At 41.8% G+C, this 21,760-nt stretch overlaps 1 protein-coding gene across 5 annotated transcripts in view; it reads left to right on the top strand.

Annotated features, from left to right (window-relative positions):
• The first annotated feature begins 10,953 nt into the window (after positions 1-10,953).
• KLHL32 (kelch like family member 32) overlaps positions 10,954-21,760 on the top strand; it is a 218,441-nt gene continuing 207,634 nt past the window's right edge. For 4 of the 5 annotated variants that reach the window (XR_003512614.1, XM_027551368.1, XM_027551366.1 and 1 more), the window contains exon 1: positions 10,954-11,335. The gene's annotated coding sequence lies outside the window, so the exon portion shown is untranslated. The remainder of the gene's footprint in view (positions 11,336-21,760) is intronic. The other variant, XM_027551367.1, reaches the window with a different exon arrangement.

Here is a 21,760-nt window from a genome sequence, read left to right as displayed (position 1 = left end):
ATCCGCCTGCAATGGTGGAAACCTGAGTTTGATCCCTGGGTTGGGAAGATCCCCTGGAGAAGGGAATGGCTACCCACTCCGTTATTCTGGCCTGCAGAATTCCATGGACTGTATAGTCCATGGGGTCACAAAGAGACGGACACGGCTGAGCAACTTTCACTAGTGCTCATCAAAAAGGAACAGCTTTTTCCATAAAGCAAATATACAACTTGTTGAATAGTTACAAAGTGAACAATCTTGAATCCTTTTTAGAGTGCAAAACATAACCAGAACCTCAGCAGCCCTGTATGTACTTCACTGGGGCACTTTTCATGCTACACTAGCTGAAATTTGGCTTCTGTACACCAGCATACAGAGTTGAATCTCAGAGTTTTCAGTAAAGTAGAAAAGAATAGCTTTATTGCTTTGCCAGGCAAAGGTGGGGGCCACAGCAGGCCTACGCCCTCAAAATTGTGTGTCCCAACCTGGAGGGTGGTAGTGAGGAGTTTTACAGTAAAGAGAAGAACACCATCATCTTGTGGACATTCTTCTGATTGGTTGGTGGTGAGGTAATCGGTAGTCAGCATCATCAACTTTCTGTTTCCAGCCAGTCTGGGGTCTACATGCTTATGGGTGTGCTCAGGCATGTCCAAGTGAGGCAGAAGGCTGATAGGAGCCCCCCCACCCAGGGTAAAGGAGTTGGAGATTCATTCCCTGTGGACTGAAACTCCAAGACAAGAATAGCAGGACAAGTAAGGGAGAAGGCTGGGCCCTGGCTAGACCACACATTTCTTGTTCGTGAAGCCAGGAGCCCTCCCCAGCCACACATGCACAGAAAAGGCTCCTGGAAGGCTAAAGGGGAGTTATGCAAAGGGGTGTTCCCTACCCACATGCCTTTTCAGTAAGATCCATCTTGGCTAAGAGACTCATGTACACACATGGGAGGATCCTGAGATATACCAAATATGGACTGTGAACCAGGCTTTTATAGCCACGTGTTCCGGGAAACAAACTCACTTAGAAGGATGATGCAGATAGTGAAGTACAGTTTATTACACTGGCAGGGCTAAGGCAGAGTCTCCTCTTAGCCAAGGACCCCAGCCAGTTTTTGTGAAAACCTTATATATGTGCCCAAACCCACCTTCCCAGATTCCCTGAAACAAGTCGGAACAAAGGGAAAAAAAAAAGATACATTAAAGTTAACCTGTGATTCATATGCCTTAAGCCTAAGTGGTTAACAGTAGAGAATTATCAATAGGCCTGTGGTCATACCCCAATAAGCATAATAGAATGTATGATTCTCGGAGAAGGCAATGGCACCCCACTCCAGTACTCTTGCCTGGAAAATCCCATAGATGAAGAAGCCTGGTAGGCTGAAGTCCATGGGGTCGCTAAGAGTCGGACACGACTGAGCGACTTCACTTTCACTTTTCACTTTCATGCATTGGAGAAGGAAATGGCAACCCACTCCAGTATTCTTGCCTGGAGAGTCCCAGTGATGGGGGAGCCTGTTGGGCTGCCGTCTATGGGGTTGCACAGAGTCGGACACGACTGAAGCGACTTAGCAGCAGCAGCAGCAGAATGTATGATTCTATTTGGTTACACAGAGAATTAGGGTATTCTTTTAAGTTACAGAGAGTCTGGGTATGAGCCCTGGAGCTCTTCCTTCTGGGGGCCTGGTTTTTCCAGTTGGTATGTCATTTCCATAGATACTGGGCATATAGCTCAAAGTCCACAGTCCGGCTCAAGATGGAGTCCTGCTTTCAAGATTAAGCCTGTTCTGTTTCCTCCTTCAAGGCAAATGATAATGACTGGCCAAAGGAAACCTGGAAGAAATACCCCATAAAAGTAATTCAAATTGCCATGAGGGCACAACTCTGGGACTCTCCCTTTGAGTCTGCCTGTGTGTCGATCCACATTTATTCTACTCTTTTTCCTCTTAATAAATTCTATACTTGTTTCATTACTTACTGTCTTTGTCGGAATTCTTTTCTGAAAATTCAGAAGGGCCCAGTCTAGTGGGTAGGATCTTGTGCTTTCACCGTGAAACCCAGCCCAGTCTCTGGCTGGGAACCCAAGCCCCAATCCAAGCTGCTGCAAGCTGAGGCCATCCAAGATCACAACCATTTGCCACCCCATGGACTGTGGCCTTTCAGGCTCCTCTGTTCACAGAATTTTCAGGGCAAGAATACTCGATTGGGTTGCCATTTCCTACTCCAACATGCTTATGCGGAGTATATGATTAACTTCTTCCAGCTGGTGGCAGTTTCAGTATCTGCAAAACAGCTCAAAGATATTTTTACCTATATATCTTCAGAGTTAACCAGGACCCTGGGCCCCAAGGCTGCAATACTGTTTCTTGATTGCTCCTTTCTAGTCTCCACACTCCCCTCTCTTTCCTGATTAGCAACTGTTTGAACCTGCCCTTTGGAACTCAGGGAAGGTCATGGAGGCTGAATGAAGCCTGTTTCCTACAAGCAAGAAAGGGTGGGCACAGAAAGACTTTTGTGCCCAGGAGCCCCACAGGGTACTGCTCCACTTTCATCTGCTACTCTATACTGCTGTACTGAATTTTAAGGATTTTGAAGACACGTGTATTAGCCAAAATTCTTATGCTGGAAGTGATAAAGACCCTGATTAACCTAGCTTAAACAGAAGATGAAAACTGCACATAAAATCAAATGGTAGGAAGTATGGAAATGGAGCTGGACTTGGGAAGACCTGGGATGAAAGCGCTTACTTTCTCTCACTTCCTCCTCTCTCCTTGCTTTCTTCCTTTCTGCTTCTCTCTGTAGGAGAGCCTCATTATCTCAAGATGTTTCCCCCCAGAGCCTCTTACTATATAGTCATGAGGCCAGAAAAGAGATTCTCTTTCCTCAGCTTGAGTGAAAAAGAAAAACCTGGGGAAGGCCTATTGTTTGGCTCACCTGAGTTATAGGCCCACCCCTCGAGGTCAAGGCAGCCGGATCTGTTACCAGAAGGAGGATTGGGCCGGAAAGAGTGTGGTAACAGAAAACAATAGCTATGACAGAGAGACTGTTTCTTGTTCAGTGTCTCAGATGATCATTACATTCTCTAAAGAGGAGGCAAGTCTGCTTTTAATGTTGAAAGAATCCTATCATCCTAAGGAGAGGCAAAGAGGAGGAGCATGTTTAGCTTAAAAATACCAGAGGTGATTTTTGAGAATGGAAGAGCTACTGTTCCTCAGATTGTCCTGTAGGCCAGCTTTCTGAGACTCAGGTCTTTCTGCCTCAGCACTATTGGCATTTTGGCCCAGATATTTCTTGTTGTGAGGGGCTGTTCTGTGCACTGCAGAGTATTTGGTAGCATCCCTAGCTCCATCCTCTAGATGCCAGTAGCATCCTCCTTCTGCAGTCATGACAAACACTAACATCTCCAGACATTATGCCTCTGGAAGGCAAGATTGCCTTTGTTCTGGAAGAAAGGAGGTGTTAAGGAAAAACAAAGTCAGTAAAAGGACAAGAGTTGATGTCCAAGGCATGAGTGGAAGCCGCATGTACTGTGTCTGCAGCAAAAAGGCTGCCTCTTCTGTTACCAAAGATACGCCGGGTGAGTCATCAGAGCTCCTGGGTAAAATACCTTTGAGACAACTTGAAGTGGGGCTGATGCTTTCTGTTAAGTGGCAGGCTGAAGCTGGAAAAATATTTTTGTTATTTTTGACAGCTGCACGACCTATTTTACCTTTAGGCTGATGTGACCTGGGAAACATTAGTAATGATTGAATGAAAGAATGAATTTAATGAATGAAGTTAATTTTTTTCTTAATGGCATGCTTAAATTCATACATTGCTGCTGTGGGATTAGAATTTTCAAAGCATTAGGAACTTTCATCTGCATTATACTAATGTAAGATGGTCTTGAACTTTCTGTGAAAATTGATCCCACACAGATAGTTCTAAACTTAGAAACTAAAATTTTGATGTATCATCAAGTGTTCCCTTTAAATTCCGCAATAGGTGGCCTAAACATAAGGGAGAAAATTTTTCTAAACAGGGTTCCTGAGGTGTCATCCTTGTATTTCATAGGTTACTCTTCACTTTTAAAAGAATGTATATCACCGAAAAGAATTTTGGAGGCTTCCCTGGTGGTCCAGTGGCTGAGACTTCGCACTCCCAATGCAGGGGGCCCAGGTTTGATCCCCGGTGGGGAACTAGATTCCATAGGCCATAACTAAGAGTTTGTATGCTGAAACTAAGATACGGCACAGTCAAATAAATAAATATAAATTTTAAAAAGAACTTTCATCAATTTGCTTCCAAATAGCTTCAATCCCATCTGAAATATATTTGGAAGCAGTCAAAGGGTGGGAGAGTAGATAATAAAAGGAAATAAAAATTCTTTAGTTTTGTCTCCATTTAAAAGATAGCAGTAATGGACAGTCACTGGTTTTGCTTGCCCAGCATCCCTTGCCTTTTTGGAGGGGGGTGGGGATAGGGTGGGGGGCCGGGGGCGAGAACTTCAGTACTCCTTTCCTTTTGGGAACTACTTCTTTCCCATTCCATTCCATATGGTCAAATCCATCCCTCACCACTGCCTCTCCAATCACAAACCACATCATAATGGACTTAGGACCTAGACTGGCTTAATTATAGACTCTCCTGGGAATTTGAATCTTGGCTAGAATGATATTATTTTGGGTTTCTGGTCTTTCAAAGCTTGGCTCTTTGGACTTTCCCTCCCAGCCCTTCTCTATTTACTGAGTCACCAGTGCCCTTCCAAGAAAGTGCATTCTTGCTTAAGTGATTCAGAATCAGTGTCTGCCACTGAAAACAGAATTCAACGAACTGTGACTAATACAGGAGACTCAGCAAAATATTGCAATTGGTTTGTGACCATGGCCAAAAAGAAAAGGAGAAAGTCAGGAAAGAGTATGGAATCAGAGTTGAAAGGGAGAAATCTTGGGTCTTTGTTTACCAAGTGTTGGAAGTATAGGGTCAGTTTATATATGTGTGTGTTTTAGTCTTATATCCTTATCAGGCTTATATGCAGATAGTTATGTAGAGGGCTTCCCTGGTGGCTCAGCTGGTAAAGAGTCTGCCTGCAATGCAGGAGACCCAGGTTCTATCCCTTGGTTAGGAAGACCCCTGAAGGAGGAAATGGCAACCCACTCCAGTATTCTTGCCTGGACAATTCCATGGATAGAGAAGCCTGGTGGGCCACAGTCCATGGAATCACAAAGAGTCAGACACAGCTGAGTGACTAACAGACCCATAGTTATGTAGTTGCCAGGGTGGCCTGACTGATGTCAGGACTTCCTGACTGCTTGAGATTCACCCCTTTCCACCTGAGCCAGTAAAATGAAAAAATATATTTTTATGTACACATCTCCCTCCTCTCCTCCCACTCTTGCTCTGCTTTTATACAAGTTAGTTCATATTATTCCTATTGATCTTCAACTTGCTTTTTTACATTGAGTAATACACCTTTGACATTAGTGTTTAAAGATCTACTTATTTTTTAAAATAACCACATAGTATCCTAATAATTTGACTTGTCTCCAAATAATGGATTCTAATTCGCTCCACCTGGACCCCTCCCTCTCTCTATTTTTTTCTCTTTCCCTGTTTCTTTTGACTATCATGAACATTCTTTTACATAATATTTGCATTTTTAAAAAATTAATTTTTATTGCTGTATAGTTGATTTACAATGTTGTGTTAGCTTCTGCTGTACAGTAAAGTGGATCAGTTATACATATACATATATGCACTCCCATATAGGTCATTACAGAGTATGGAGTAGAGTTCCCTATGCTATACAGTAAGTTCTTATTATCTATTTTATATATGATAGTGTGTATATGTCAATCCCCACCTCCCAATTTATGCCCCTGACTTTTCCCCTTGATAACCATAAGTACGTTTTCTATATCTGCGACTCTTTCTGTTTTGTAAATGAGCTCATCTGTACAGTTCTTTCAGATTCCACATATAAACAACATCACGTGATATTTTTCTCTTTCTGACTTCATTCAATGTGACAATCTCTAGCTCCATCCATGTGGCTGCAAATGGCATTATTTTGTTGCTTTTTATAGCTGAGTAATATTCCATTGTATATATGTACAACTTTTTCTTTATCCACTCCTCTGCTGACAGACATTTATGTTGCTTCCATGTCCTAGCTATTGTAAACAGTGTTGCAATGAACACTGGGGTACATGTTTCTTTTCAAATTATGGTTTTCTCCAGATATATGCCCAGGAGTGAGATTGTTGCATCATGACATAGTATGAGGTTATGTAACGATCTCTATTTTTAGTTTTCTAGGAACCTCCATAATGGCTACATTAATTTACCTTCCCACCAACAGTATAGGATTCCCTTTTCTCTACACCCTGTCCAGCACTTATTGTTTGTAGACAGGGAAGCCTGGTGGGTTACAGTCCATGGGGTTGCAAAGAGTTGGACATGACAACAATTGAACACACACACACACACATTATTTTGATGATGGCCATTGTGACCAGTGTGAGGTGATACCCCATTATAGTTTTGATTTGCATTTCTCTAATAGTTCATGATGTTGAGCATCTTTTCATGCACTTTTTGGCCATCTGTATGTTTTCTTTGGAGAAATGTCTACTTAGATCTTCCACCCAGTTTTTCATTTTTCTATAGAGGTAAGTCCTGGAGGAGGTCATGGAGAGGACGTAACCACTGGTTGACTCACGAGATGGACTCAGGCAATTGAAGGCTCCTCATCGCCTCCCTCATTCTTGGAATGCATATTCTGCCCATCTTTCCTACACTGGGAGCTGTTCCAAGAACATAGCCTTGAAAGAATAAAGCATTGTTGAGATTGTCTGAATGACGTGTGTGATGGAAGCCCATTAAGGCCTCTCTATAAACTTTGAAGGTTCTGGAGGGCAGGTGTAGAGATCTACTCCTGTGTAAGTTCCCTTGTTTATTAAACCAGCCACCTCCCAATCTGGAGTGGTCTGCCTCTTTTTGCAGTCTCTCCTTGCCCTCCATGTATGAGGGGAGTTTGCAAACCAACAGTAACCCCAGGATACATTCCTACAAGTAGAATTGCTCTAACAAGAGGAATGTGCATTAAAAAAATGTAAATACAGGCAAGTTGTCATCCAAAGTGTTTGTATCCATGTGCATTCACGTTCTTATTTACCCATTTTCTAACACTGGATATTATAATCTTTTTACATCTTTGTTAATCCGATACATGGAAAAAATTCAATTTATTTTAGAAGTTGCCTCCCCTAATGATGACTAAGAACCCCTTTTGTATTTTGTTTGTACTTATTTAGTAGAGCACTTAGAATATTCTGTCTTGTGGGCAAGGACTATTTTGTGTTCAGAACAGTAAATATTTTCTAAGCATCCATTATGTGTCTACTTGATTATACTGAATTAGGCTAAAAACAACATAAATAACAGTGTTTGGTACCAGATAATGTGGCAGAGAATATAAATATCAAAAATATTAATGGTAAAAGATTTTCCCATGGTATTATTAGTTTTGAGTGACACTAGCTCCCAATACGGAGAAGGCAATGGCACCCCACTCCAGTACTCTTGCCTGGCAAATCCCATGGACGGAGGAGGCTGGTGGGCTGCAGTCCATGGAGTCGCTAAGAGCCGGACATGACTGAGCGACTTCACTTTCACTTTTCACTTTCAGGCATTGGAGAAGGAAATGGCAACCCACTCCAGTGTTCTTACCTGGAGAATCCCAGGGACGGGGGAGCCTGGTGGGCTGCTGTCTATGGGGTCGCACAGAGTCAGACACAACTGAAGCGACTTAGCAGCAGCAGCAGCTCCCAATAAGTAGAATGAATTAGCTACAAAATGTACCCAAAAGGTAACTGAATAAATTGAGGTGTTTTGTTAAGCTAGTTATTTTGTATTTTCCACTTGAGAACTACAGAGTATCAGCCAAGAAAAAATCAATTTTGGTTTAGGCATAATTTATAATGATCTGTTTCCCTTGGAAGAATAATTAGAAATTTGGCTCAGCAACTCCTTCATGTCACTACTGGCTTATGACAGAAAACCATGACAGAGGCATTAAGAATGACACTGAGCTCCTCATTCGCTATGGGACAAGGCAACCATGACAGGTGTTTGTTCTGGAGTGGAAACTTATGTCTTATATCACTAGACTGAAACAGGGAAAACATCTAATTATTGACAGTTGAAGCCCTACACTGATCATTCTGTGAAATACATTTTAAGAGCTCAAAATTTTTTTTTGCATAGCTTTTGTGAAGCATTGTTTTAAACTATTTTCTTAACAAAGAGAACTACCATATGTTCAGTTCAGTTCAGTCCAGTTCAGTCGCTCAATCATGTCCAACTCTTTGTGACCCCATGAACCTCAGCACACCAGGCCTCCCTGTCCATCACCAACTTCCAGAGTCCACCCAAACTCATGTCCATTGAGTTGGTGATGCCATCCAACTATCTCATCCTCTGTCGTCCCCTTCTCCTCCTGCCCTCAATCTTTCCCAGCATCAGGGTCTTTTCAAATGAGTCAGTTCTTCGCATCAGGTGGCCAAAGTATTGGAGTTTCAGCTTCAACATCAGTCCTTCCACTGAACACCCAGGACTGATCTCCTTTAGGATGGACTGGTTGGATCTCCTTGCAGTCTAAGGGGCTCTCAAGAGTCTTCTCCAACACCACAGTTCAAAAGCATCAATTCTTTGGCGCTCAGCTTTATTTATAGTCCAACTCTCACATCCATACATGACCACTGGAAAAACCATAGCCTTGACTAGACGGACCTTTGTTGGCAAAGTAATGTCTCTGCTTTTTAATATGCTGTCTAGGTTGGTCATAACTTTCCTTCCAAGGAGTAAGCGTCTTTTAATTTCATGGCTGCAATCGGTGCCCAAGGGAGAAACAGTGCCTAAAATCTATTTGTTCTGGTAACAGAGTATATTAGAAAACACACTTGGATTGAGTTTTTACGGCTGTTTAACAAAATGCCAAGTCTTATTTCAGAGAAATAAAATACATCTTAAATTAAAAAACTGTACTTTAAATCAGTCTAAAGGAGGCATTTAGGAGAAAATTGCCCTCTCTGAACTAAACATTTTAATAGACAATATAAATTTTCTTCTTTAAACTTCAATATCTATGCATCAACAATATTAACTGAGCCCCCAATATATGACAGGCATTCTGCTAGCTTATAGGAATACAATGATGAACAAGACAGACTAGGCTTGAGCAGTAAGAAACCCTTCTATAGTCACACAGGTGGTGAGTTGGTGACATATTTTTCCTCTGTAAATACAGTTATAGTCTTTGCTTTTCTATTTTTTTTTTTAATAAATAGCTTCTATTTATTCCAGTGAAGGACAGGGAAGCCTGGCAGGCTTCAGTCCATAGGGTTACAAAGAGTCAGACACGACTTAGCAACCTAGTGACTGAACAATTCTATAAACAAACAGATAATCTAATCATTATGCTATAGATGAGTTTAAATTTTAAGCACCTTCAAAATACTTTATTAATGTTAAGGGAGTGTTGTATTTATTGACACTAAGTCATTGTCAGAATTTAGGTTCAAGTGTGGTTCGACATTTGAACTTCTGGTATAAAATAAGACTTAATGGAAAATGTAAAACTGCTTATGAAAAATTCTAGAAAATGACACTGCACCTAACGTTTGTAACCAGTCTGTCATTCTTCTCCCTCTGCCCATCTTGGTGTCCAGGACTGCTAGACAAGTAGGACTGAGGATCTAAAGTCCAAATTTCAAGACCAATGCAATGAAGCACTGAATGGCCAGAGAGGCTACAAGGGAGTCAGTGTGGATTGAGCAAAAAAAAATTGCTGAACGATTGAGACTAATGAGAATGTTAGGGACACCTCAAATAGATCAGGGCACTGTTTCCTAGCCCAACAGTGGAAGAACCTGCAAGCGAAGAGACTCAACTGTGAAATTCCATCTTCCTAAAAGTTAAATCCTGATCTTCTACAAAACACAGTTTACTTCAATTTAGAGTTTCATTTCACTGTTACATGCACGCATGGTTAAGTCGCTTCAGTCGCTCCTCTGTGGGGATTCTCCAAGCAAGAATACTGGAGTGGGATGCCATGCTCTCCTCCAGGGTATCTTCCCAACCCACAGGTCAAACCTGTGTTTCTGACATCTCCTGTATTGGCAAACGGGTTCTTTACCACTAGCACCTCCTGGGAAGCACCCATTTCACTGTTAACTGGCTGTGTAACTCCATACTGGATAAAATTTTTTCAATTCCAAAGTGTAACACATAATATTTTACCTATCAAAATCATTCACTTTGCTTCTAAGCATGTTTTATACAAAAATGACATGAATCACCCACAAGTGACACCAGAGTGGGCCAGGCCGCAGAAGTTAATGGTGGTATTCTGGGGATGCTGTCTGTTTACAGGTTTGATGCTGGGTTAGCTGCAACCAAATAGGCTTCCATCCAACCCTGGGATCCCCTGTCATTTCTTAAGGTTACCTGAAAGCCCTTTTCAACAGTACCATAAAGTGTATTATTCTAAGGAGGGCCGAGATATAGGTCCTGCAAAGCGGCCACTAGGAAAAGGGGAAATTTGAACTTTACAAGTTAGTTGGGTCGGGGGGAGGGAAGCAGAGGACCAGAGCTCGCGGCTACTGCAAGTTGGGGTCACGGCCATTTGCTCCGGTAGGTCGCTCTCTAGCCCTGGGAGGCAGTCTGGGAGCAGGCAGGCTGGCTCCCGGTGTCTCGGTCGTCGCAGGAGGCAACGCTGCTGAAACGGCAGGCGGTCCAAGCGACCCAGCAGTGGGCAGCGCAGGTGCCAAAAAGCAAGAAAGGTGCAGCACAGGGGAGGTAGACTTCCGGAGAGAGCGGGCGCGCGCTGGCTCTCCTTAGGCAGGGGACGGGGGTGCGCGGCGTGCGCGCCTCGGGATGCTGGGGGTGGGGCGCGCGTGCTCGCCGGGGGGCGGGGCGAGCGTGCGCGCTGACTCGCCGGAGGCGCGAGGGGGAGGAGCAGCTTCGCAGTCTGAGCCGCGCCGGTCCGCGGGGGTGCGTTCCCAACCTGACGCTGTCGCCTAGCGCAGAGCTAGCCGGACGCGCCACCCGAAGGGCTGGCTGCTGCTTTTATTTACTAGGAAACACCGTTTCCCTGCGGGAGAGTCGGGGAGCGCGCAGACACACATACACACGCTCGCACACACGTTCACGGATACACATAGGCGCACACACACGCTAACGCGCTCGTTCTTCACAACTGCATCCCCAAACCGGCAGAGAAAAGCTACTGCGGTTTCTCTTAACCTCGGCATCGGGCATCGTGGGGCGAAGTACGACCATTGTGTATCAACGAGAGCCAGGTGCCTGCGCTGCCGCCTCGGGTACGTAACCCCGCAGACAGCTCACGCTCTCTCCTCGTTACCTGTTCGGAGTTGGTTCTTCAAACCGGTGGGAGAGGGTGGGAGTCTGCTTGTGAGCCAGTGGGGGCGAGATCAGAGTTGAAATTTCAGGGGCTTTGCAGCCCGTGCAGCTTCTAGCAGCGTCGTCTAGCGGGAGCAGTTACTACTCCCGGTTACTTATTCTACCCACCCCTTAGAGTTGCTGTCCCTTTTCCCCTTCCTCCTGGCCCAAGATGTACTTGGCTCCTTGGTTGCCAAGGAGACTTGCTTAAACATCAGTCTTGGGGCGTCTGTTCAAAGAACTGGTTTCTTAAATAATGCTGTTATTTACTTTGATTTTTTTCAAAAAACAAAACGTACACTGAGGACCATGTGGTAATTTGACACTCGTTAATCTGTATTCAAGCGAAGGGTTCATTCAACTTCAAGAAAAGCGGTAATTGCCCTGTATGAAGTGCTTTAAAAAGGATTCGTCAGAGTGATTTTTCAGCGGATTGTGACTTAAATCATAAATTACTCCCATCTTATAAAGAAAGCTGATTCCAATTAGAATCCCTTCTCCCATTATATGTTGCAGTTCACTCAAGCGTGATTGTGTGATTGTCTTAACATTAAAAAGCAGTAAATGAATTAATTGTGATTCCTCACACAAGGATGATCTTCTGTCGTAAAATGACCAGAACAGGAATGCGTATGTGAATTCTTAATGTAGGGAGATAGCGTTCATAACATACATCTTTGCTAACATTTCTGTATTTATGGTATTACTCTTTATTAAGTACAGTTTTCTGCTCCTCTGCCCTTTTTCTGAGAAGATTCTGTTTTCTTTCAAGTCTCTTATTATTTTTCTTTTGGTGATTAGCAGTAGCCTTTTTTGTTGGAGTATAGTTGCTTTGCAGTGTTGTTTCTGCTACACAGCAAAGTGCATCAGCTATGTGTATACATATATCTCCTCTTATTGGCTTCTGACATACATCTGTATGTATAGATATAGATATAAAATGTGTGCCCTGGCTTAATACACCAGATTCTAAGGTTTTAGAGCTTATATTAACATGTAGAGAGGAAAGAAGCCCAGAAAAGCTTTGAAGATACTTTTGGGTTTTTTCGTGATGGACTGGATCCTTTCCTGGAGCACTGCGTGAGGCCCAGTGAAGAGGTTTGTCTCACAGGAACCCCTAATAACTGGGCTGTGAGTTTTACCTTGAGGTCTCAGGAGCCTAATGTGAACTTATAACACAGCACTCGGAGAGATCAGCAGTACAGTAGTTAAACTCTGCACTAATTTCATGCCTTCATTACAAACAGAAATAACCACTGGCATTCAACAGTTCATTTTGTTTTCCTTTGATATTTGTTCATCTTTTCTCTCTCCAATTAAATGAGGCCAGGAAATGCATCAGATTCTTTTTATTTAGATTTTAAGCTGTGTCATACAGTGTAATAATAAGAGAAAGAAGGAAAGCAGTAATAACTGAGGTGGGTAGAGGGGATTTGTGCAACTGACAGGGAGTAAGAAATGAATAATGATGACAAACATTTTACAATTCCAGATTACAGAGTATTTTTGTGCATTTCTATTTTAATCCCCATGACAACCTTGTAGGGTCACGGAATTATCTTCGATTTAAAGCTGAGGGACCTAGACTCAGAGCTTGCTGAAGGTCACAGAGCTAGTGAATGGGAAAGCCCTTTTTGGATCCAGGCTCTTTGCCTTTAAGAAAATTCTGTGCTCTGCTTGTCCAGTGTGTGCAGGTGTCTAACAGGTAAGGTAAGGCCAAGGAGGGGGCACGTGTGTGAGGGGGGTGTGGACTGTGACCTCTGGAACCTTATGTGCCCCTCTAAATGGGGCAGCTCTTACTGGCCTGTTGCTGGTTGCCACCCTGGCTCTAAAACGTTCTTGTTTTTTCAAGAAAAAAAGTAACTTCCAGCTTTTTTTTTTTTTTTTTGAAGTATCTTTAATTTAAAAGGGCTTCCCTGGTGGCTTAGACAGTAAAGAATCTGCCTGCAATGCAGGAGACCTGGGTTGGATTCCTGGGTTGGGAAGATCCCCTGGATAAGGAAATGGCAACTCACTCCAGTATTCTTGCCTGGAGAACTTCAGGGACAGAGGAGCCTGGTTGCAAAAAGTCGGACACGACTGAGTGACTAACACTTAATTTAAAAAACTGTAAGGACTGCTTTAAAAATATATCTGGGCCACAAGTGGTCTGGAGCCTACTGGTTTGCTGTCCATAACTACTGAAGTCTCATTCAATTTAAAACTGTTTTTCTATAATAGAATACTGTAAACAAATACATCCATTATTATGAGAGTGATTAAGAGTTTCTTGATTTTGATACTAAAATCTCTAGCAAAATTGCTCAACATCCAATAAACAGGTCCAAGTTTGTTTCTGAGGATTCCTTGGTCTCTTTCTTATACCTCAGAGAAAGTGAAAGAGCATGCAGTGCTCCGGAGGAAGAATTTTTGAATCTGGTGAAACAAAATCATTTATAGTTTAAAATGTTTCATGCTCCTAATTTAATTTATTCTGCATACAGAACAAGTCGGTTGGTTACTTGTTGTTGTAGGAAGAGGTAGAATGAAAACTTGAACAGAAAAAAAGAGCATCCTGAACCTTTCAGTGAAAAGTTCCTTTTAAGGATTTACGTTGCTGCTGCTAAGTCACTTCAGTCGTGTCCGACTCTGTGCGACCCCTTAAACGGCAGCCCACCAGGCTTCCCTGTCCCTGGGATTCTCTAGGCAAGAACACTGGAGTGGGTTGCCATTTCCTTCTCCAATACATGAAAGTGAAAAGTCAAAGTGAAGTCGCTCAGTCGTGTCCGACTCTAGCGACCCCACGGACTGCAGCCCACCAGACTCCTCCGTCCGTGTGATTTGCCAGGCAAGAGTACTGGAGTGGGGTGCCATTGCCTTCTCTGAAGGATTTATGTTACTAGTTAGCTAAAACCTACCACAAAATATTGCAAGATTCCAAAGGAACAAATGTAAATGGAAACTCAAAGAGACATTGATTTTAGGACCCTGGCAGAGAAAATGCTGTTTACTCCTTAATTAATCTTATAATGAAGCCAGTATTTTTGAGAGGCTGCCACTTTCTCATATGTCTACCAAAATTACAGAGATGTCCGTAGACTTCATCAAGGCAGACCTGGTGGTCAGAAAGGAGTGGTATTTTATTTCCATCATTTCTTTTGTGGATCCAAATAAGGTCTCATTAAAAAAGAAAAAGCCAGCATTTGGACAGTAGCTTCTGATAGTTCTGTCATTCTAAAATTACTCTCTTGAAGGAGGCTTTAGTGATAAATAAGTGAATTTCAGTTTTCAGTTCTTGAAAGTGTGTTGCACATGGAGTAAAGAGTCAGGCAGATATTAGTCAGTACTAATAAAACAAAGTCCTGGCTGGGAGATAAAGATTCAAAGCAAACAAGCATATTGTTCCTGGAAGCTTTTACTTTTCCAGCCCCTTCTACATGCAAACTGCTTTCCATGTTGTCTTCATAACATCCCTATAAAATGAGCATGTTATTTCTGTTTGACCATTGAACAAGATTATTTGAAGTTAAATTGGACCAATGAAAGAAAACCCTAAACCTCAACAACACTCCTCACTTGACACCCTCACTTCTCTGCCAGTTTCCTGAAGGGTGTTATAGATATGCACATAATGTTGGTTCTGAGGCAGTTGTGTGTTAAATGCTATGACAGAGATACAGAATTCCACAGAAACACAGATACGAGAAAAATCTTAAAACTTCTGATTCTGGAGGTCAGGTAAGTCCTGTGTAGAAGAATTAGTGCCAGACCTTGATGGCTTTGTGGGTCTGATTATAGTAAATGAAGATCCCTTTAGCTGTCGAAAGATGGAAGGTTCTGCCAGACAGTCATTTGGAATTGTGCATTGAGAGGATAATGTACATGATGTTTGATATTGATGAGCTCATCATTGTAGCTGAAGGGATGATGCAAGATGTAGGCAGAGATATTGTCTCCAAATGGAATGCAGCAAGAAGAACTGGGGATATAGAGAGGGTGTGGGGGAAATCGAGTCGGTGAATAAGACCAAGAGGGTAGTTGTAGACATAGAGAGAATCCAGAGAGTGTAGTACTGATTGTTCAAAAAGAGTGAACCTAAGGCAAAGGATGAACCAAATATCATGATCTCTATACAGAGTCTGGTACATGGCAAATACTGGTTAACTACAATGGTGTGTCTGCATTCTTAACATCCAACATCTGGCACATAATTTCCTCTCATATTATCACTTTTCTATGGAAAGGAACATTTATAAATATTTTGTTGTTCAGTCACTCAGTCATGTCCAGCTCTTTGTAACCTCATGGACTGCAGCATGCCAGGCTTCCCTGTCCTTCACCATCTCCCAGAGCTTGCTCAAACTCATGTCCATTGAGTCAGTGATGCCATCCAACCGTCTTGTCCTCTGTCATCCCCTTCCCTTCCTGCCTTCAATCTTTCCCAGCATCAGGGTCTTTTCTAATGAGTCATCTCTTTGCATCGGATGGCCAAAGTATTGGAGCTTCATCTTCAGCATCAGTCCTTCCAATGAATATTCAGGGCTGATTTCCTTTAGGATTGACTGGTTTGATCTTCTTGCAATCCACGGAACTCTTCAAGAGTCTTCTCCAACACCACAGTTCAAAAGCATCAATTCTTTGATGCTCAGCCTTCTTTATGGTCCAATTCTCACATCCATACATGACTACTGGAAAAAACATAGCTTTGACTAGATGGACCTTTGTTGGCAAAGTTATAGATATTTTATATGAATGCAATTAGAATGAACAAATATTTGAATTTTTAAAAATGGGAAAGAGATTATGAAAATTAGATGAGAAAAGGCATTTATTAGTGTAAATATCAGTATAAACATCATAGGCTTAAAGATTAGAAAGACTCTTGCAAATAGAGATTTTAATGTTAGGTACATCTTTTATGAAGTCTCATTTCATATCTGTGGGATAAGTGAGGAGAAAAGTGAGGAGAAATGTATGGTGTGTTAGCTGTTTGGAAATCTATACTCACACTCAGAGAGAAGCCTTTAGTGACAGATAAATGTACTCTGTTCTTGATCCTGCTTGGCTCAACTTTTTGTTACTTGACTGAAGTATGAAAAAAATGTGACAAGGGAAAGTTAGATTCGAATTCAAGTACTAGATCTGGAATGACTGGGTGGGAGAACTCCTGTTAGAATGATGGGCACAAAGTAACAGGGTGAAATCAAAGAGAAAACATGACATAGCCAGCTAGAGTCTAGCGCTGAGGACATTTGGCTTGTCAGGAGTTCACTTTGAAGTTGGAGGGATTTTAATTCCAGTCAAGTACAATATAAGCCAATGTGATGATTTGCTCTTCACAGATATATTTGGCAAGTAATGGAAAATATTATGAACAGGTGATGTTAGGAGCCCTTCTTTCAGGCTTCAGTAGAGTGCTGACTCAGTAGTTGTGGCACACACCAGCTTAGCTGCACCGTGGCATGTGATATCTTCTGGGACCAGGGACCAAACCCACATCCCCTGCCTTGGCACCAGGAGAATCCCCTTCCCTCTTATTAAATGGAGCTTTTGGTGACAGTGGAGACAGACCTGGTTCTGTCTCTGTGTCAGGCAGTGCATTACACCCGCTTCCCTCCTTCTATATCTGATTTGTGTTATCTGAGAATTTCTTCCAGTTTGGAGACTAGAACTTGAGAATTTATCCCAGAACACCCTCTTATTGGGAATTAATAGTTGAAATTAATTTTGTTCATGTATTTCCTGGTTCTGTCCTTCTGATGGGGTCCTTCATGCTCATACCCTACTTGCCAAGATCTTTACCTAGGAGGTAGAAGAAGCACTCAGCTCTCTTTGTCTTTCTTTTGTCTTGTTTCATATGCACATTGTGATGCATTAATGCATTTAGCTTAACTTGATTTAGACATATGGTGCTGTAAATCTTGGTAAGATTTTAAAAAGAACTATGTATTAAAAAATAACAGTTTTGCAAACCTGACTTGGAGTCAGATTAGTTCTGCATATGGTGAAAGCGCGGAAAGCTGTGAATTTGCCTAACGACGTTTTGCAGGGTTGGAATTACTGACTGATAAGATGATTTTTAAATGAAGAAGGAAAATCTTTGGCAGTTTTCATCGACTCTTGACTTACTCCTACATGTTTATTTGAGGTATAATATATTCTGCTTTCTATGCCAGATGAGTTAGTTCCAGTTACTTAGAAGCAGGACTTTCCTATAATCCCTCTACTCTCCAGCACAGCCTGTCTGGCTTACAGGATATTGTTCGAGTAAGTAGTCCCATCCCGGATGATTGCTTCAGTGGGAACACAGTCACTGCTAATGGGACAGATGCCAAGAGCAGTGGAGGAGGCATTTTGCAATTGTTTTTATGACGTGAGTTCTGGTGCCTCATTGTAAATCATTATTTAGAAATCTTATTATTTATAAATTTTAGTTCTTCCAGTTCTTGTGCATTGTCTGTACAAAGTAGCGTGACACAGCCTTGGAGCCTGGATTCAAATGGTCAACCTGACACTTCTTGGCTCTGTGATCTTGGTACTGGCTCTGGGATCGAGCTACATATCTATCTCCCCTCAATCTCATTTTCCTCATCTGTAAAATGGGAACTCTATTACGCTGATAACCGGACTATTCTGAGACTAAATAGGATATGTGTAGTAAACATCTAGCACAATGCCTGGTGCATAATAAAATCTCAGTACTCACTAATTCCTTCCCTTTGCCTCCCCTTCGCTGCCTACCTTTTCTTTCCTCAACATGAGGGTAGAATTCACTTAAATTTTATATTCTGTTAGTATATAAAAGGCTTCCCCGATAGCTCAGTTGGTAAAGAATCTGTCTGCAATGCAGGAGACCTTGGTTCGATTCCTGAGTTGGGAAGATCTGCTGGAGAAGAAATAGGCTACCCACTCCAGTATTCTGGCCTGGAGAATTCCATGGACTATAGTCCATGGGGTCGCAAAGAGTTAGACACTGCTGAGTGACTTTCACAGTATATAAAATGTCTTAATCTGGTCCATCAGCCTTAAGAGAGTTTGAGTGAGCAGTGGACTGCTTAGGTGTTGGGGTTATGTCTGTCAGAGGCTTTGGCAAGCCTCCCCTCTCTTTTCCGCTGTTCCTGGAGCCACAGGGAAAAAGAGGGAGCGTCAGTTTTCCCCACAGAGGCAACTCACTGGGACTTTATTTTAGGATCTCTTCAGGGGACCCCCTCTGTGGAAGCACAAAGCTGCCTCTTGTGTCCCCTGTGGATTAGTAAAAGCAGCACCTAGTATCTGGTGGGTACAGACCTCTTACCATTTCTGTGAGGTCAAGTTCTTGCTGCCAACATCTTTCTATTCAACCTGGGGTTTCCCTTCATGCTGAATTATGTAAATTTTATGAAAAGGTCAAGAGCTCCCCAGGCTCAAAGAAAAAAACTCCTCAAATTCACTTTCAAGTCAGATAGGATTAAAGTCTTCCTGAAGAGAATACTTTCTAAAAGTTAAATCTTTTTTTTTTTTTTTCCTTTTTCCTCTGTACCATTTTTTGTCCCCTCTCCCTTGCCCCTGCCAAGCAAGTCCTCATCTTCACAAATGGCAGAGTGATCTTCCTCTTTTTTTGGATATCGTTAGATTCTCTGACAACCTAGAAGCACAGATGAGGTTAGTGTGTCCTGAATTCTTTCGAGGTTATCCCCCAGCTCACAGGCCTGAGGTAACTCAGGAAGCAGTGGGGGCTACTGGCAGCCTACCATACTGGTGACTTTTGTAGTATTAATAACAAAAAATATTTATAGAACAGTAGCATGAGCAGTAATTTTAGGAAACTATACACCCCATGGATTCAGTGGACATGAATTGGAGCAAACTTTGGGAGATAGTCAGTGGCAGGGAAGCCTGGTGTGCTGCAGTCTATGGGGTCACAAAGAGTCAGTTATGACTTAGCGACTGAACAACAAAATACCAAGCTAAGTTCTGTTTTTATCATACAGTGAATTATAGAGCATTTCATTTACAGAAAAGGCTGTTTCTTGTGCTACATGTGTCATTTGAGAAACATGCACATTTAAGAAACTCATACATATATGCATGTATATGTGTATGTATTTATTTCGGTGTTTCTTTAAATATGTTGCAATTTAATAATTCAAATATATATTTAATAGTAAGTAGCATCAATTTAGATACCTAAAATAAGGGCTTAGGGAATTTGTTCATGCTGAATTTGTGATCGTTTGTCAAAGACAGAATATCCTTTACCTATTTCTTTCCTCTCTAAGAAGCCAGAAGAGAATATAGTAAAATTTTTAAAAAGATTCAGTATGTAGTAGATATTAATTACAGTGAGGTGTGAATTCCAGGATGAAAAATATGGTAGCCAAGATGATATCAGTACCAGATCTTGTGTTTGCATCCAATTCAGATACTAACAAAGTTCTAAAATCATACTGCTAAGGAAAAAGAGCCTTTAAATATGAGCATATTCTCAACCACTTCCCAAGTGACAGCTGTGGTTATTATTTTAGAGATTCATGTTCATAATTGAGGTAGATATCCAAATGGAAGAGATTTATTTTGATAGAGTCTCTCATTGACTTGCATCCTCATCTGTTCTGTCTGACATTCCCTGAAAGAGACTTAAAAAAAAAAAAAAGATGCTGTTTTTGTGATAGGCAGTAGTGTAGATGTAACCCAGTAACCCCTCAACAGCAAAGATTCACTAGTCTTTCTCAGACTGATATCTTTGAGCTGATATGGCTGATTTTTTTTTTTAAAGAATACAGAGCCTAAAGAATTATGGAATGAAAGTTTTGGTTTTTCCTTCTATGGAAACATTAACTACAGTCTGATTTAATTTGGGCACAGCTTATCGTCTTTAGCTTTAGGTCAAAGCTGTTTATCATTTCCTGAAGGTATTTCATAGCATCTAGAGATAGGGCTTCCCAATTGACCAAATATCATTTGAGAAACTCATGCACAGTCCTTAGGCCTTTCTACACAGCATTTAACTTCACTTTTTACTGAAACTCTATAATTTGTGAATGTGTCATCCATAGGGTTTTATGGTTAAAATTTTCTTAACTTGTCATATTTCACAGAGTTGTCAACTTCTGATTTCTGTTTCATGTTGTTCTATCAATATTGCTCTCCAGAAGTCTGTAAATTATAGTCATTGCATATTATTAATTGCTTTAAAATGGAATATTTTTAATGCATGTAACTGCCAAGGGGTTTGTAGATGTGGGTGGAACTCTTTGACCAGCACCATCTCTCTTTGTGGCTGAATGTCTGGTAAGCATGGAATTGGGACAAGAGGAGTCAGTACATGGTTCAGCTACATAGTAGCATCAGCGGTATGTATTGCTTTTGTAAATGAGGACATACTTTGCCCTTGGACCTAATGGGGCATGAAATTCCCAGATCTCCTCAATATGTGCCTTGCTTACTGTGTTCTTCTTTTCAGGCACTGTATTCTTAGAGTTTTTCTACTTCCTCTATGTTGACCCCATTTTGGAAAATATCAATATTCTGTGATTGCTTCAGAATTTTGTTGCTGTCATTCTTTGCTCATGTGCAAACTTGCAGTGCCTCAATCTGCAGCTATTGGTATACTGTTCCTTTTGTGTATTTATGTGTTGATTGATGAAGAGACAGAGGCAAGGATGAAGAGGACCTCTTGTATCTCAGCATTAAATGAGCCCATTAAGAGGGTTGGACAGTAACCAATGAGGACCAAGATATTTAAGAAGCCCAGATATCACTGACTCAAGAACTTTTTTAGTTCTCTTCTCTTCTTATCTGGAACCTCATGGTTGGCCTTTCTAAATGGTGGCAAAGCACATATCAGTATCTTAGCCAGGAAAGAGAATCTCACAAGAATCAGCCATATTTCCCTCCCAGGCCAGCTCCCAGGCTTTCTGAGGGCAGTGCCAGTATTGACAAGGCCTCTTCTTGAGGCTGCTTTTACCTGTGGTTTCTTGGGTCCCAGGGCAGAATGAAAATCCTTCACTGATCATATTTCCATACATGAGGTGAGGCATAGTGAGGTGGATCAGGAGGGCAGAGGCCCTCGGAGTCAGAGTGTTCTTGTTTCCAGCTCTGCCAGGGGAGCTCTGTGCCCGAGTCTCCTTCTTTATAAACTGGGATAATAGAATCATGAGAACAAAATTGGATATGTTTTTTAAAAGCTCTGTTTATAAAAAAAAAAAAAAGAGCTGTATTATTGGCTTGTTTGGTTGTTCTGGAACCTTGCTTTAGAAAATCATACTTGATCACTGTTCTGCAAGTAAGTCCAGCCCTAATGTTGCAACGAGGCTGATCCTCAGAAGGACCTGAAGTTGTTTTAAAAATACAGATTCCTGGAATCTCTATATTTTTTTGTATTGTAA

This window comes from Bos indicus x Bos taurus, chromosome 9 (genome assembly GCF_003369695.1).
Source record: "Bos indicus x Bos taurus breed Angus x Brahman F1 hybrid chromosome 9, Bos_hybrid_MaternalHap_v2.0, whole genome shotgun sequence".
NCBI lineage: Eukaryota > Metazoa > Chordata > Mammalia > Artiodactyla > Bovidae > Bos > Bos indicus x Bos taurus.
This window is presented reverse-complemented; position numbering and strand designations above follow the sequence as displayed.